General features: G+C 40.3%; 2 long non-coding RNA genes across 3 annotated transcripts in view; one reads left to right on the forward strand and one right to left on the reverse strand.

Annotated features, from left to right (window-relative positions):
- LOC104872052 overlaps positions 1-8,972 on the forward strand; it is a 26,734-nt gene extending 17,762 nt beyond the window's left edge. Inside the window, exons 2-3 of the long non-coding RNA XR_783033.1 lie at positions 8,294-8,424; positions 8,910-8,972. This is a non-coding gene — a long non-coding RNA (uncharacterized LOC104872052). The remainder of the gene's footprint in view (positions 1-8,293; positions 8,425-8,909) is intronic.
- The window catches only part of LOC117285379, a 217,551-nt gene that overhangs the window by 43,504 nt on the left and 158,461 nt on the right, over positions 1-15,586 (reverse strand). The window contains exon 4 of one of the 2 annotated variants that reach the window (XR_004516424.1): positions 6,998-7,121. The exons of the other annotated variant lie outside the window; for it this stretch is intronic. This is a non-coding gene — a long non-coding RNA (uncharacterized LOC117285379). Of the gene's footprint in view, positions 1-6,997; positions 7,122-15,586 lie in introns of those variants that run through there. 2 annotated transcript variants of the gene reach the window in all.

Raw genomic sequence — 15,586 nt, forward strand, 5'->3', positions numbered from 1 at the left:
TAATTTGTAAATTAAAACATAATTAATAGTGGAGGGGAGGGGAGGGCAGGGGAATGGGCAAAAAATGAGAATCAAGATATGTCATGTAAAGGTACAAGATCCCAAGGATAAATGTAATGGTACTATATATTTAAAAAGTATCAATAAACTCAGTGAGAAAATAAAACATAATTGAGTGTACCTTTTTTGGTAAATTATAAAATACTCAAAACTTACATCAATTTAGCCTCTATTCCATTATGAAGAGAAAGGCTGCTTATGCATTCTTATTCTGGCAATTAAGAACAAGTGTGTTTTCTAAAGTGAAGGTTATTTTGACTTTGATAAGTATATTGCTCACTGTCTGATCATAAAGGGCCAGAGCTGGGGATGAATAACAGAATACTTTGTCCCTCACTTCAGGCATGATGGCTGGACCTCCCTGGTTGTAAATTTCCCAATATTAGATGGCCCCAGTGTCAACAGCAAAATAATGCATAATAAACATAACAATACATTATGTGCCCCTTCTTGAACTGATGCCGAGTCTGGGAAGGAAACAGTCTACTTTTGAATGGATTTTCTGAAATAATACACAAGCAGTGTGCATTGAAGAGATCTGAAGAGGAAAACTGAAGCTTCTTTTCATCCGCCAGTTTCCAAATTATCCTTTGAAACTGACAATCTGAAGTGATGTGAAGCCCTGTACCACCACCATTGGGTAGACACCAGGAAAAACAGAGTACACAGGCTTTCATCTGGCCAGGAAAAAAGAAATAGCTTATTTTGAACAGGGAAGGGGGAAAATATATTTGATGAAAGCCATAAAAAAAAAAAAACAAGCTGCTTAAATCCTTTGACAAGAATCAAAAGGAATGGGTTAGTGAAATATTGTGCGGGCCTAAAAATAATATTTCAATAATTTTTTTAATTGTTCCTTATTTTTTTCCAGAACATTTTTTTTTTTTGCAAAGCCAAACCTTGCTTCATAATGAAAAAAGAAACACAATTTTTAGGCCTGAATCTATGAAGTAGAACTTCTGAGGCACTAAGGAAAATAGAAGTTATGAAAAGGGAAAGGTGCAGAACAGGGGAGGTGAACCTAGGGCTCATATGCTGAGCGAGCATGAAGAGCCCTGTCAACTCAGGCATCCAGTCACCCCGGCATCACCCCAGCAGCGCTGGGACATTGCAATAAATAAGTGGGTTTTGGGGTTGCAGTTTGGGCACTTGGTTTCTGAAAGGTTCGCCATCCCCCTTGTAGAGGATGCAAGCATAACTCCACCAGTGATGGCTGCTTCCCTGCATGCATCCAGTTCAGAGACTCCTAGTGCTGACCAGGACCTCAGATGTCACTGGGTTCAGCCTTTCAGCAATGACAGGCTTAAAACTGTCAAATGACACATCCAAAGTTATGCCTGGTATCGTTCTGTAACAAAGAACAAATGGACAAAAGAAAAGCAGGTGATATTTTAAATTATCTGACTTTGCCCCGTGAGTAAGAGGGTTATGAATATAGTTCAGTGATAGAGCATTTTCCTAACACAGGAAGAACATGAGTTCAGACCTAGGCACAGCAAAATAAATACAGATTTGTATATCTAAAGATTTCCTGTCAGAAACATAGTGGTAATTATGGCTACTAAATCCATTTACCTATCATAGTATATTATCACTAACCTAAGAAACACATTTACATAAAGTTTTCAAAGGCAAAATTATTTTTTAAAAATCAGATAATATGCCATCCATACTTTATTCAGTGTAAGGTTAGGATTCCTATTTGGTTCTTCTTTCCAGAAAAGTTAGTAAAAAAATTGCACATCTTTTCAGTGAGCAAAAACAAAGTCAAATATCTGAGTACCTTGCTCATTTGAATGTCACATCAAGTTTCTATGTGCAAGCGAAACTTCATACCCATCAACTAAATTCTCACTACCAAACCCAGATATACAGAGCTTGCCTGAGAGAAATGTGGGTATTTTCTGGCTTCACTGTAGTCCACTAACTCATCCCAAGAGTTCAGAAATGGCCCTTTGTAGAACTAAAAATCCATAGGTTGTTTGGCTTCTGTTCCTAGAATGTGTGCTGCATCTGAAAGCTCCAGATGATATCTGTCCAGCCCTGGAGACTTATTCAAATTCTCATTTTCCAAAATTGAAGTGTGGAGTGACAGCCAACATTGAAACTGTTCTCTAGCTCCCATTTACCTTCTCATCTCAACAGAACCCTGCTGCAACCAGGAGTTTCACTTAGAAATGTAACTCCTGGGGTAAAGCAATTTTTTTCTCTTTCCCAATTACTATCCTGATGGCTCTTCCTTCTATGATGATAATAAAGTTTGGAGAGAACATGAAAGGAACAGTGATTTTCACTGAAGAGACACAGAGGGGAGGCATCCATCCCAAGTTTCCTTAATGCTGGTGTATGTGGCTGGTGTGTCATGTCTGTGTAAGCCTCAGATATTCGTTAGCACCAGCAGCTGGAAAACATTTCCATCTCTCTCCATATACCAGGCTTCCAGAGTTTCTTAATATGAACAACAGGAAGACCTTCAAACGCAGCCAGAGCCATCATCCTGATTCTTGTGTGTGTGAAAATACCATTTCCCTGCTAACCTAGTTTGAGGCAACCCAACATATACAAGGGGCTGCTGTAGTCTGGGTCTTAAATGTTCTCTGAAGGTCTGTGTGCTGGTCAGTAGCATGTGGAGCTGTTGGAGGCGGTGAAACCTGCAGGGAATGGGCCATGTTGAAGGAAGTTGTGTCACTAGGGAAATGCTCTTGCAGGGGATACTGGGATACCAATTTTTTCCTCTCTCTCTCTCTCTCTCTCTCTCTCTCTCTCTCTACAACAAAGGCAAGTGATGACAGACTGAAACCTCTGAAACACTGAGCAAAAAAAAAAATTTCCTCCTTATACGTTTATCTCAGGTATTTGTTACAGAGACACAAAGCTGACCAATACACGGCCCAGTTATGTCTACAGTACTACAACAGCAGACTGCACGCCTCTGTAAGAGGGAATGAGGCTCAGCCCTGCCCTTAAGGATCTCACAATCTAGAAAGAATGTTATATGAGGTACATATAACTATATACAAATTGATAACGCAGAATCCAAAAATGCACAAAGGGCAAGAACAAAGTGGAATTATTTTTCTTTTACAAATATTCCAGATGAATGTTATCACTACAGTGGAGGCAACATTCCAATTCACATTTCTGTTATTCAAAACTTCTGAAACTTCTCTTTTGTAGCCACACCCTGAGCCACAGCATAAAGAGGAGGAAGTGGGAGTAGGGATGGAAGGGATTTTTTTGTCCCTAACATTGTTTAGAATTGTGGACTTGTAGTGATAATGAAAGAGACACTATATAAGTTGGGCTTATCGTTTTTAAATTCTGTAGACAATGCACTTTCTTGTGCCTGCATCCTGGGAAAACTGTCTCCATCCCCCACCATGCACCCAGCCTCTGCATGACATTATTGTGAGGGGCACATTCCCTCCAACAGGCTCAGCACTGCCCAATCTCTCATTTGCAGCAGATGTGTCAGAGTCCAGTCTAATGAGGAAAGTGATGATCAAGCCAAGAAAGACTGTTAGGGGCAGAGAGCAAGCATGGCTTTCCCTAAGACTGTGACTGTCATATACTGCCCTGAAAGCAATTTCACCAGAATAATCCCTAAAATCTTTCAGCAAAGGCAAATTGTTGGAATATGTGTGCAATTTCTACATTTATCTAGGTAGACCACAAACAATTCTACCATCTCAGTGGTACAACATAACACACGTGCATTTTGTTAACAGAGGGACCTTACTCCTTGCAGTGTCTCGTAGGCCAGGGCTGACATCTGTCCCATCCTAACATCTGCTTAATTGGTATTGGAGGCAGTGAAAGTGAAATCTTTTAAAGATCCCTCCTGGAAGTGACACAAGACACTAGTATTCACATTGCATTAGACAAAGTCAGTCACAGAGCATATTCGACTTCCAAGGGAATGAAAAATAAAGGAAAAGGAAGACCAGGATATTAATGAGAAGACTCTGGCTTCCACACTGCTCATGTATGATCATTCTTTAAAGGGGACAAGGATCACTTTGACTTATAAATTTTGGAAAGCTGGTCTTTAATGACGCATCCTTATTTTCATGGCCAGTACCCTGTGTTGGGTTCTCTATATTGCAGAGCTACAACACAGTCCAAGAAGACACTGCTGTACTGACAGTCACTTGGGAAATGCTGGCAGGTATATGAGCATCATCTGTATGGCTGGCAGGGGGTGCAGTGCAGTGAAAAGAAGTGGGAAGGAAGCAGACATTGCAGGCAGACACACATGTGCCAGGCCCTGTGGGGGACACTGTATACATGGTATACCACATAAGGTAGGTGTCACTATCTGCATTTGAAAATGAGAGAAACACCACTTGGAGAACTAAACAAACATCATGCTTATCAACGTCATGCTGGAGTCAGTGTTCAGACTAAGATCTATATACTTCCAGAACCCAAAGAGCAGCCATATAAGTTCAGCCCATATAAACAACCTCTTCACTTCATCTATATCCTTCTTAGAGTCCATCCAATTAAAAAAACTGATTTTCTAAGTAATAATATGTGAAGCTAGATAAGGGCAGGGACTTAGCTCCTTTATCTTGGTCTGACCAGTAATGACCTTCAAATACTTCTGCATGTGGTAAGTAGGTGCTCAAGCAGACGTGGAGTGTTAAATACACATTGAAAGTCAAGGCTATTCCCTAAAGTTATATCCTCTTTCCATCTGCACATTGTGCACATGAAAGGAAATTGGCCAAAAAGAAATGTTTTCTAAGCAAGTCACAGGAAAGACAAAGCTGTTAAGAGTATTCTCTAGGTGATAAAACAGAGAACAGCTTCCATGATGCAGATCTGAGGGTGGAGGTAATGGTCAGAAGGGTGCTTTGAGCCACTCTCCCATGTTTCTACTCCCAACAGGCTCTAGACAGGAACACACCTGCCAGAAAAACAGAAAGAACCTCACTTTGCTAGCAGACAGCACACAGGTGTATAGTTCTGTACTTTACTTGATCTCAGAGACAAATTCACAAGTTGTCCCAAATTTATTGCTCTACTAGAGGTTCTTCCTTTCTTTTCTATCTTTGGCTATCTCTATTTGATGTATCACAAATAATCCCCCCCCCATACACAAACACATACACTTCATTTTTACAAGGTTACATTCATTTTGAGTCTCCTTTAAAATCATGGAACAGGACACAGGAGGTCAGAGTATGTGCTGTCTCCTCACATTTCCCCTGTGATAAGGAATTGCGGCTGTCACTGCTGCTTCTGAGAATCACTTCTAAGCGTTTTTTTTTAAAAACACATAAACTATGCATTTAATTGGGCATTTCATTAGAGAAGAATGAGGCATAAAGGAAAATAAAATGGTCTACAGTCATTTGTCTCAAGGAGATCATTCCCATCACCACCATTTGAACCCTGTGGAAGTACAGTTTCAATTTCCTTTCTCAACCATGGATAAAGCGATGTTGACAACACATTTCACCTACTCAGCAGTCTGTAGACAGTTTAAGAGTCATATCACCAGCCAATAATGTGGGAGCATTCGTCCCATTATTTTAAAATCAAAATGGCACGTGCCTCATGAGAGGGGCATGATATGGGCCACAATCCAAACTGAAGAGAAAACGTTATCTGAGTCAGCTAGCAAAGAGGGCACTGTAAAGAACCAGCCTCATTACTGAGGCCCAGAGAAAGATGAGCTGATCTGTCCTCTATCTCTCCACAGGGCTCGGGCCCATTGCCCTTGGGTTTCAATCTCCTGGGAGTCCCTTAGGGAATCTGTGAGCTGTGAGTTCAGTTGAAGTACCAAGTGTCAACTCACATGGAGAAGCACAAAATATATAGCACTGAAACTAAATAATTTGTGGGGCTGAGGGTGAGTAGAGAAAAGAGTAACATGATCTGTGGTTAAACTATTGTGTCCAGCAAGGCATGGCAATTTACATTTGTCTTCCCAGCACTCTAGGAGGCTGAGGCAGGAAGATCACAAGTTCAAGCCTAGCCTGGGATACCTATTTCAATGAAAAGGGGCAGGGGATTTAGCTTGGTAGTAAGACCTTGGGTTCAACCCTTAGTACCACAAAAAGAGAGAAAGAAAGAATTATATCCAAGTACCTGTGAAAGAATGTCCTGGTGTGTGGGAATTATACAGGACAGTAAAAGAACAACTAGACACATGCCAACAAAACTGCTTAAGCTCCTACAGGAAGATATTGACTGTGTTGTAATCATCTCAAAATGGCTCATTTTCAGGGAAAAAAATATTTGAAAGAAATAATGCTTAAGGACGTGGAAACGTGCTGTCCCCATAAAGGCCTCAGGCTGCAAGTCAGATATTGCAAGCATCAAGGCCATGGTGGGGCAGAAGAGAAACAGTGAAGCATAGCTGAAACAAGTATCGCCAAAGCCAGAGAACACTCACCAGTTCAAGGTTCAGATTCATGAGCATTACTGTTAAAGTTCAGGGAAGAAATACACCCACAACCCAGCAAACACCATGAATAAAATGCTCTTCATGCGATCACCAATGCACCAATAGCAGCCACATATTGCATCTTCCCTTTATCTCTCACAGGAAAAGGCAGTTCAATTACTATTGGCCGCTGGGTTAGTAGAACAGCTGCAGCTTCCTACCATTCACCCTAGCCTGTCTCCCAATATTTCTGCTGGGCTTTCCTAACCTTATTTTCACCCATGTATAAAAGGTCAAAGAGGCTATGTGTTGACTGGATAGTCGTAAGTGCTTTCACTGGAATCCTGATGATATGAGACTGGCTGGGTTTCCCAGGAAATGTGCAGTTTATCTTTCTCAAAATCTGTTGGTTTTTCAAGTTGGTACTAGCTGCTATCACTTTAATAGAGATCATTTATAATTTCAAAATAGCTTATTCTGTCTAAACTTACCCCAATGCTCTAAACCGTCTAGAACTCTGAAATGTGCCTCTTGCTTCTGTCTCTCATCTGGATGTGTTCAGTAGCTTCTCCCATCATGCTGTTCAGTTGTGCTGTCACCCAGGCATCACACTTTAGCACAGTACTTGCCCTCTTCTTCTCCTTCTGATGCAAACAGGTATAACCTAGGGCAGTGGCAGTGAACACTTCAGAGCTTTCAATGATACAAATAGCCCACTGCAGCCTACTGCCATAGGTTTGCCACCACTGACCTAGGGGGATACTTTGTTGTTTTTCTTTTTTATTCGTTCATAAAGAGATATGATTGGGCAAGGACTAATTACTGAGGAGCTCCTCAAAGACCATTCCTATAACTTCCACATTTAACAGCAAAGGCAAAGTTACTCATGGAAAAGCATTGAAAGGGGAGATGTTAACAATTCTATGAAAATTAACAAATATTTTATAATATAAAACATCTTTGCTCACCCTATATTACAACCCTAAGATGCACTTTAATTTTTAACTCCTAATATTCAAGTATACTGATGAGTGTCCTATTTTTAATATGGTCCAAGTTGTCCTGTCAGAGTCTCTGTGTCCTGGTATAATAGTAAGGGTCAAGTTCATAGCCACTTCCTTGCTTCTCAGAGCTGAAGACCTGAGCTTTAGTAAGAGACTAAGAAAACATGACAATAAAAGAGCTAAACTCCCCAGAGACAATCCCTTTCACACCACAGTGGGTGTCCAAAATCTCCAGGAAAGGGAGATATGATGTCACTGAGAAGTCACCAAGGAAAGAGTCAAGTTCACTTTTGTTTTGTCCTAGACTTTTTCTGGAACAGAACAAACCACCTCTAGAACAAGTATCCTGTTATCCTTTGGTTTCCTCTGATTCTACTTAAAATGTTCAAGTAAAACCATGGGAGAAAAGTTGCAAGTGACAAAACAACAGATGGAGAGAGGGTGCCTAGGTCTGCAGCTATGGCAATGTAGATGGCTTATTTTAAAGATTCAGATTTCTTGACTATAAAGTGAATACCTTTGCATATGTTAATGAACTTACTAAAACTTGGTCAAATTTTTGTTGCAGAGAACAAAACTGCAGATATATAAAACGGCTTGGTAAAGCTAAACATGGCTCCCAGCTTGAGGGCTCCTGGTTTGCCACCCTAAGAATTCCAAAATCACATCAGCAAGCCTTGCTTTCCCCTTTCAGTATATCTGGATAACAGTCAATGACAGCTACATTTCTTTTCTTCTTAGTATTTTGAAGTCAGCTTTCCAACTAGTGGGCCACAGCTGGTATTTCTTGGCTATTGCCAATTCATTAAGGTAATGCTCTCTGGTTCTCTAGCTCAACCATGAAGAGGACAGCCACAGTTCTGAACAGTGTCCCTGATGACTAGAGATCCTTGTAGCAGTACATATTAAAGGACCAAGAAATCAAGAGATGACTTTCTAAAAGCAAAGATTTCCTACATAAAGGTAACTGATCAAATGTAGTCCTGCTTTCTCTCCCTAATCTGATAGTCATCTATGGACCACCCTACTCACTGGGAAAGGACCTAGGTCAGTGCTGGTGAACCTTTTAGAACCTTAATGATAACACATATCCTGCTGCAGCATGCATGCCATGGTTTCCCCACCACTGACCTAAGCCAACCCTTGTGCACAACAAAAGCATATTTTCCAAGATAATCAATGTCAAACCTACTAATACCCTTGCTCTCAAAATGACTGAATATGACATGCCAAGATAGTCATAAAAGATACACACAGAATAGGCAGAAGCAATGAGACAATGGAAGCCACTGATAAAGAGAAGCCACGGAGCCAGCACATTAGAAGAGAGTGACAGCCGTCTGTAGGCTCAGCAGTGTCGCGTCACATGAAACACAGCAAAGACCTAAAGACAGGACATTTGGCAAAGGGGAGTGGGCTCATGTTGTTCTGTTTCATTTCTCTTTCAGGACTCACTGAAGGACAGGCTTTGCCTTCTCCCTGTTGCTCATATCTTACCCAGTCAAGGCCACTCCCTTCAGAATGATAACAATGTAACCACTTCTCATAATACTTGTGAACTCTTTGGGGATTTCCTCAGAACCTGAATCAGATTTCCCTGAATGTCAATGAAGCAAAATAAAACTTTGACCATTAAGGAAAAATTTGATTTTTGAAGATTGTAAAAAGCATCAATTCAGAGTAAAATCTGTGGACGAAGGTAGGGGATCTAATGAAAGAATCCTTAACAAAATAAATAGATACTGCTGAAGAACCCTGCAGTTAGATTCCAGTACCCTGCCCAGTACACAACACAGGCCTGAGAAATAAACACACTAAGAGACAGATCTAAGAAAGAGAACATGGGGTGACAGGATGACCCAATGCCTGTGCAACCAACAAAGGCCCTGGTCAATCCCAAGCACTGACGTTGGTTATCAATTCAGGTAAAGTCAAGCTCTGTGCAGTTTCTACGGAAATTAATGTAAACAAGGCTCATAAAGGACAAGACAAAGAATTTCAAATTAGGAACAGAATAGGCAAAATATATGTTTGTAATTAGAACATCGTCCTAGCCAGAAGGTTTTAGTTGTGGGAACAGAATTTGGGTGGGTGCAAGTTACTCTGACCTCAGTGTATAGGCCTTGGCCAAACTCACTTCTCAAAACAAGCCAATTGTGGGGTTAACTCTTCACAGCCTGCTTTGGGCATAATCCATATTACGGTTGTCTGCAGATATGATCCTAAAGACATTCACTGACGGACCAGACAATAAACATTTAGGCTTGAAGCGTATACGGTTTCTGTCAAAACTACTCAACTCTGCATGAAAGCAGCCATAGACAGACTAAATGAATAAACATCTCTGCACTGCAATAAATATTATTTATGAATACTGAAACTTGAATTCCATATAATTTTCATGACAACATATTATTATTTTAATTTTTTTAACCACTTAAAAATGTAAAATGTAAAAATGTTAAAATAATTTTTAGCCTGGGACCATACAAAAGAAGTCTGAGCTGACCTACAAAATGCATTTCCCTGACTCCTATTCTAAAAAAATCAGAAAGACAATAAGTGTACATGTTTATGTACACACATGAGCAAATGTGTTAAACTCAATCTGAAGACAATTCCAAAGAAGTTCTGAATGTTTTGCAGGAGTGGTATCATTGCAAAAAGATGAACACTTTCCAAGGTGATTATACTGAAGTACAAAAATTATTACAATATGTAAGCTCCTTGGGAGCAGAGACAGTGTCTTATGCATTTTAGTTTTTCTTACTGGCCTTATAAATAGTCCACATTCAATTTATTTTTTGTCAATTGAATGTGTTTTAATGAGTTTGTAAAAAGCCATCTCATTACATGATAGTCATCCCCTGAATACTAACTAATGATTCAAGGATCCTGAACAACTCAGATCAATATACTTTTAACAGAGTATTAAAATATTATCCATCATTAACGTTTGACTTGTTTCTTAGCAATTTAATCTGTAACCTGTTTTTTTAAAGCATCATCTTAAAATGTCTAAAAAACTGAAGACATTTATTCTTTTCCCCACCATGTTATTGAAACTATTTGACAATACAAATACACATTCAAACTTCAAGCATCTAGTCAAATTATAATGCCCTAGAGTTGAAATGAAGTTAGAAGTTTAAGTGGTTAACTCAATGTCCATACTCTTCTTGCACATTTTAAGCATGACTCTTTATCACAGTAAGAACTGCAGATTGCATCAGGAGGATCCAGAGCTCCCATGCAATGATTGACTATTGTGCAGAACATGGGAGGCAGCCATTGGACACTGCCTAGACCTCCCAACATGGTACTTGACTCTACCTTTGTTTCATAGTCAATTCTCTGTAAAGCAACCAGAAAAAACTCTCAAGAACTTACATCATAATTTATCAGTTCCCTTATCAAAATCCTCCAGTGACATGCCATCATTCTTAGGATTAAACTCCAAACATGTCAACGAAGTGAGCTGGATTCTTCTCCACATCCTGGTAGGTTTTCCCAGAGCCCTACATCAATGAGCCCTCTTGTATTTTTGCTTTTGATTGGTTTGGCCAATGGGAGGCACCCATGAGAGCTCCAGAACATGGAGAGGAATTAAAGCATGAGTCTCCCCTGGCTTCTTCTCCTCTGGGTCACTGTGGTTGACTGTCTCCCTTCCCTTGCTGACCTTCCTTTACCAGTCCTCTGGTACTGAATTAGCCCTGAGTGCTTTTCCTAAACACTGTCTACACCAAAACCCTCCAAATTGCCCAGTTAATTATGTCTTGTTTTCCTGCGAGAAGTCTATGCAGTAAATGTGGGCTACAAAACCTTCTAAATGATCAGAGCTGCTATGAGTGAAGTGGAATGTAACTACAGAGAGGCCAAATAAAAGAAAAACAGTAAGCCTGTGCTGGAAACCAGTTTCTTAAGAGTAGTAGATTATTTTAATTAGTAATGATTTTGTTTTCAACTAATAAGTAAATATAAGTTACTGAGAAAACAGTAGTAAGTGAGAGAGAGCTGAACCCTGCATTAACAGAGCTCCCAGAAATTTGGGAACAAAGATAATTGAGTAAGGAATCAGTGACATAACTCCCCTTGGGAAGCACAGGTAGGGTACTTAGAAACAGCACCCTGTCTAGTCAAGATGTGATCACAATAGGAATGCAGGTATTTCTAGAGTGGACTGAGCGAAGAAACTACAAGTACAATCAGGGGGCAAATGAAAAGAAACCGAAGCTTTGAAGATAAACTCTACACCATGTGAAGTGAGACTCTAGACTACAAAGAATATTTCCACCAAATGTTTTACCATTTGGTCTTCATCTAGGCCATCCATGTCTGGAAGCCTCATACTTACCAATAATGAGCTGCCTACAATTATTATCTAACTCCTTCTTGCTCATGTGTCTTATCTCCAATTCTTGTGTAACTCCTGGGAATCATATCTTACCTCTCACCCCATATGTCACAAAACCCAATAAGTTGCCCTCCTTGTCCATCTCTACTCAAAATAATAAAATGATGGAGGACAATAAAAGGTGCAAACAGAGCTAATTATACCCTAGCCTTGATGTCTTGCCTAAGAATAATGACTCTGATTACACAAGTCTCATTCAGAATTAATAGAAATATTACTAAATTGTACTGAGATATCTAACTTTAAGAAATGAGAAGTGCATGATCTATTTCTAACTCCAAGGTGTTCTTAACCTTATTTCTTTGAATTAGAATCTGTATACAATTCCTGTTACTTATGAGCCATGTGAGTATTCAGAAGCAAAGGCCAGAACCTGGCCACCTCTGGTAACATCACTACAGCCAGACTAAAGTCAAAATCGCCCACAGATCCACACTGAGAGTCTGTCAACAGAAAAGAAGTCAAAAATACAGTGTGCCAGTCCACATCAGCCCCCAGGGTTCTGCCTGGTTTCCACCATGTTATAAGTAAGGCCACTGAAGTTCAGTTAAATGACTTGCCAAGGTCCCATGTCCTGTGAGAGCAGGAAGGGGCTAGAGCCCCCAGGTAAGCTTCACGTGTTTTAAAAAGCAGCTCAGTTTTTGGTCGCTGGAAAACTCTGCTGAGCTGGGAAAACAATCCCTCATCAGTCATAGTTTTCCTCTAAAATCTACACCCATGTACCTGAGGTAAATTGGCTTAACAGTGTCTCGGTTGTCACCTTGCCTGAATAGCATGAGGGGATTCTCAGGAAAGGAAAACAAATGAAGAGTTTCTGGCTCAGTGCTGAGGAAAGTTGAAACCCTCTCAGTCCTCAGCTTTCACAGTGCTACTGCATCCTTTTAACAGTTATTGCTTCAACAAGCATTGTTGAACTGCATTAAATCTGGATCAATCTATCACGTGGTCCTGAGCCTACAAAGGCACATTCACTGGATTTCAGAAACGACTCACTACACCAATCTTTTTTCCTCCCAAAAATACAGTTTGAAAACAGGGATTCTATCTTTTCCTCTGATGCATCCATAATCTGAGCTAAAAACTGACCCCCTTGTTATAATAAGCACCTCGTTTCCTCCCCTGCTGTTTCTTCTTTATTTTAGCAAGAGTCGCCATAACAATGCAAAGGGAAATCCACCTTCCACCGAGGCTGCGACCTGGAATATAACCTCCCTCCCACTCAACTATCAATTCTCACTATGACCCTTGCTGTTATATCCAAGAAATCGCAGGGAAATCACTAAGAGAGAATTTAGGATAAGGAGAAGAAGATGGGTGAGAACACAAAAATGAATGGGAAGAAAATAGGGTTAAAAAATTCATATTCATTAGCCTTGAGAATGTGAATGGAATCAAATCAAATCAGAGTCAACCCACTCATAGACCTTGAGATTGCATTCTAATAAGCTAAAAGAAAGAGGCCAGTTGTGGGCAGTGAGGTCAGTAAAGGAGTGAGGTCAGAATGCCCCAGTCCCGATTTCCATAGGCTCTAAGGCAGTTACCATAGTTAGTTAGTTAGTTATCATAGTACAGCTCAGGCCTCCTCTAGAATACATAGAAGTTTTGCCTTAGCCCAGATTGGCTAAGTATACTTTATTTTCATTACCTAGGATTCTTCCTATCTAAGGCAAAGTGATGGTCTCTATATTTGCTCATCAGGAATCAGACAGTAACAGCTGTATTCGTTCAATGGAACAAGATACACATCAGAGAGGCCACAAGCAGAAAACAACTTGATTGCTTGGTTTACTACCCATTCAGACCATATATGCAGACTCATTCTTTCCTGCATCTTTGATGAAGTCTCTTGCAGATCCCTTAGGTCTTTCAGTCCATTTTAGGTACAAAAACAATTTCATTCCAGAAACAATTGCCCAATCAAATATGAAAATTGAAACCCCACACCCTTCTTGTTTAGAATCCTTTTCCTCCTCCAGTATGCTACTGTTTCAGGACTAGAAACACAGTGCAAGGAGGAGGCAGGTTGAGCAGCTTTGAATTTTCCCAGCTTGCTCTTCCATCCTCTTTGTTTCAATACACAGCCACAGTTGGACCCTTCTAGAATCGGGACCAAAAGAGGAAAGCACTAGGGAAAAGAGTCTTCAGATGGCTTGTTCTTTTGTGATCTGACCTTTGGAAAACAGTGTAACTCCTTGTTGCATGAGCTTTATAACGCGATTTGGGTACCTCCTCTGATTTCCTCCAGCCAAAGCTTGTTGGATGTGGGCAATGCCTCCTTCAGCAGGCCCATGCTGACCCTCTCACACATGCTTAATAAATATTAAGGTTTTAATGGTTTTAACTCCAACTTATGCAGTTTGTGCAAATTTCTTATTAAGAAGGGAATTCATAATTAATACAATCTTCTGGAAAAACAATTGATGTAGGAGCTTAAGTCATATGGGCCTGTCCTTGATAAAAGAGAGTAAGAGAGTGAATAGAATCATAGAAGTTCTGCCATTAGCCTTGGAAGGGAGAAACCCTGAAATTCTGTACATACAGAAACCATGCCAGTCTACTGTCCACCCACCCCTCATCTGCTGATCACAGCCCTGTGTCCCCATATGCCACCCCAAACACCGTCACAGTCCCTTGAAGATCTCTCTTATTTTTACTCAGCAATGAATTCCAGACTCACAGGAATGGGATGTAAGAATTATTAGGAGACTAGACCTGTACTTACTTTTCCTGTACTGCTCAGCATCTTGCTCAGCTCAGAATATGACTGCTCTTACTAAATACTATTCAAAAAACTATCTCCACAAAAATGCAGATAAAATGACTGCTCTAGGTATTAAGGTTATTAGAAGGAGTGTGTCATTCAGACTCTGTGTCGACTTATAGATTGCTGAAGCAAGGCTATGAAGACTCAAGGACATGATTTCAAAGATGAAATGGGGAGGGGGTGAAGGGAGGGCAGAGGTAAGAGGAAAAAATGAAAATCAAGACTTGTCATGTAGAGGTACAAGATCCCAACAATGAATGTAACTGTATTGTATCCCTAAAATGTACCAATAAACTCAATTAAAGCTGGAAAAAAAAAAACAAAAAAAAAGATGAAATGGGATAGGGAAAGGTAAAAAGGGAAAAATATATATATGAGAAAATGAAAAAAAGTGTTTGTAAATGGGGAGGGGAGGAGAGGGTGAAGGGAGGGCAGGGACAAGGGGAAAAAATGAGAACCAAGACCTGTCATGTAAAGGTACAAGACCCCAGTGATGAATGTAACTGTTCTGTATACCTAAAATGTACCAATAAACTCAATCAGAGAAAAAAAAGATGAAATGGGCACCTGTGTTAGTTACTTTTCTCTCATTGCTGAGACAAAATACAGGACACACAAACTTAAAGGGGAAGAGGTTTATTTGGCTTACAGTTCATAAAAGTTTTGGTCCATAATCAGCCAACTCCAAGGCAGGGATGACAAACAGGCATGGCAGAGCAGGAATGACACAGCATGCACAAGGCAGCAAAGATGAAAAGGGTGAGGTTAACAGCATCTCTCTGCCCCTTTTATCTTATTCAGACTACTTAGGGTGGGTAGCACTCACACCCTTAATCCTAGTACCCTTGAGCCTAGCATTGCATCATGAATCAATTCCAGCTTCACACACCCTAGATCAATCCTATGACCGCATGAGGCTTTAGGGGGACATCTAGACCCAAACCATA

Source organism: Fukomys damarensis, unplaced genomic scaffold, assembly GCF_012274545.1.
Source record: "Fukomys damarensis isolate Sample0158 unplaced genomic scaffold, DMR_v1.0_HiC HiC_scaffold_9, whole genome shotgun sequence".
Classification (NCBI taxonomy): Eukaryota; Metazoa; Chordata; class Mammalia; order Rodentia; family Bathyergidae; genus Fukomys; species Fukomys damarensis.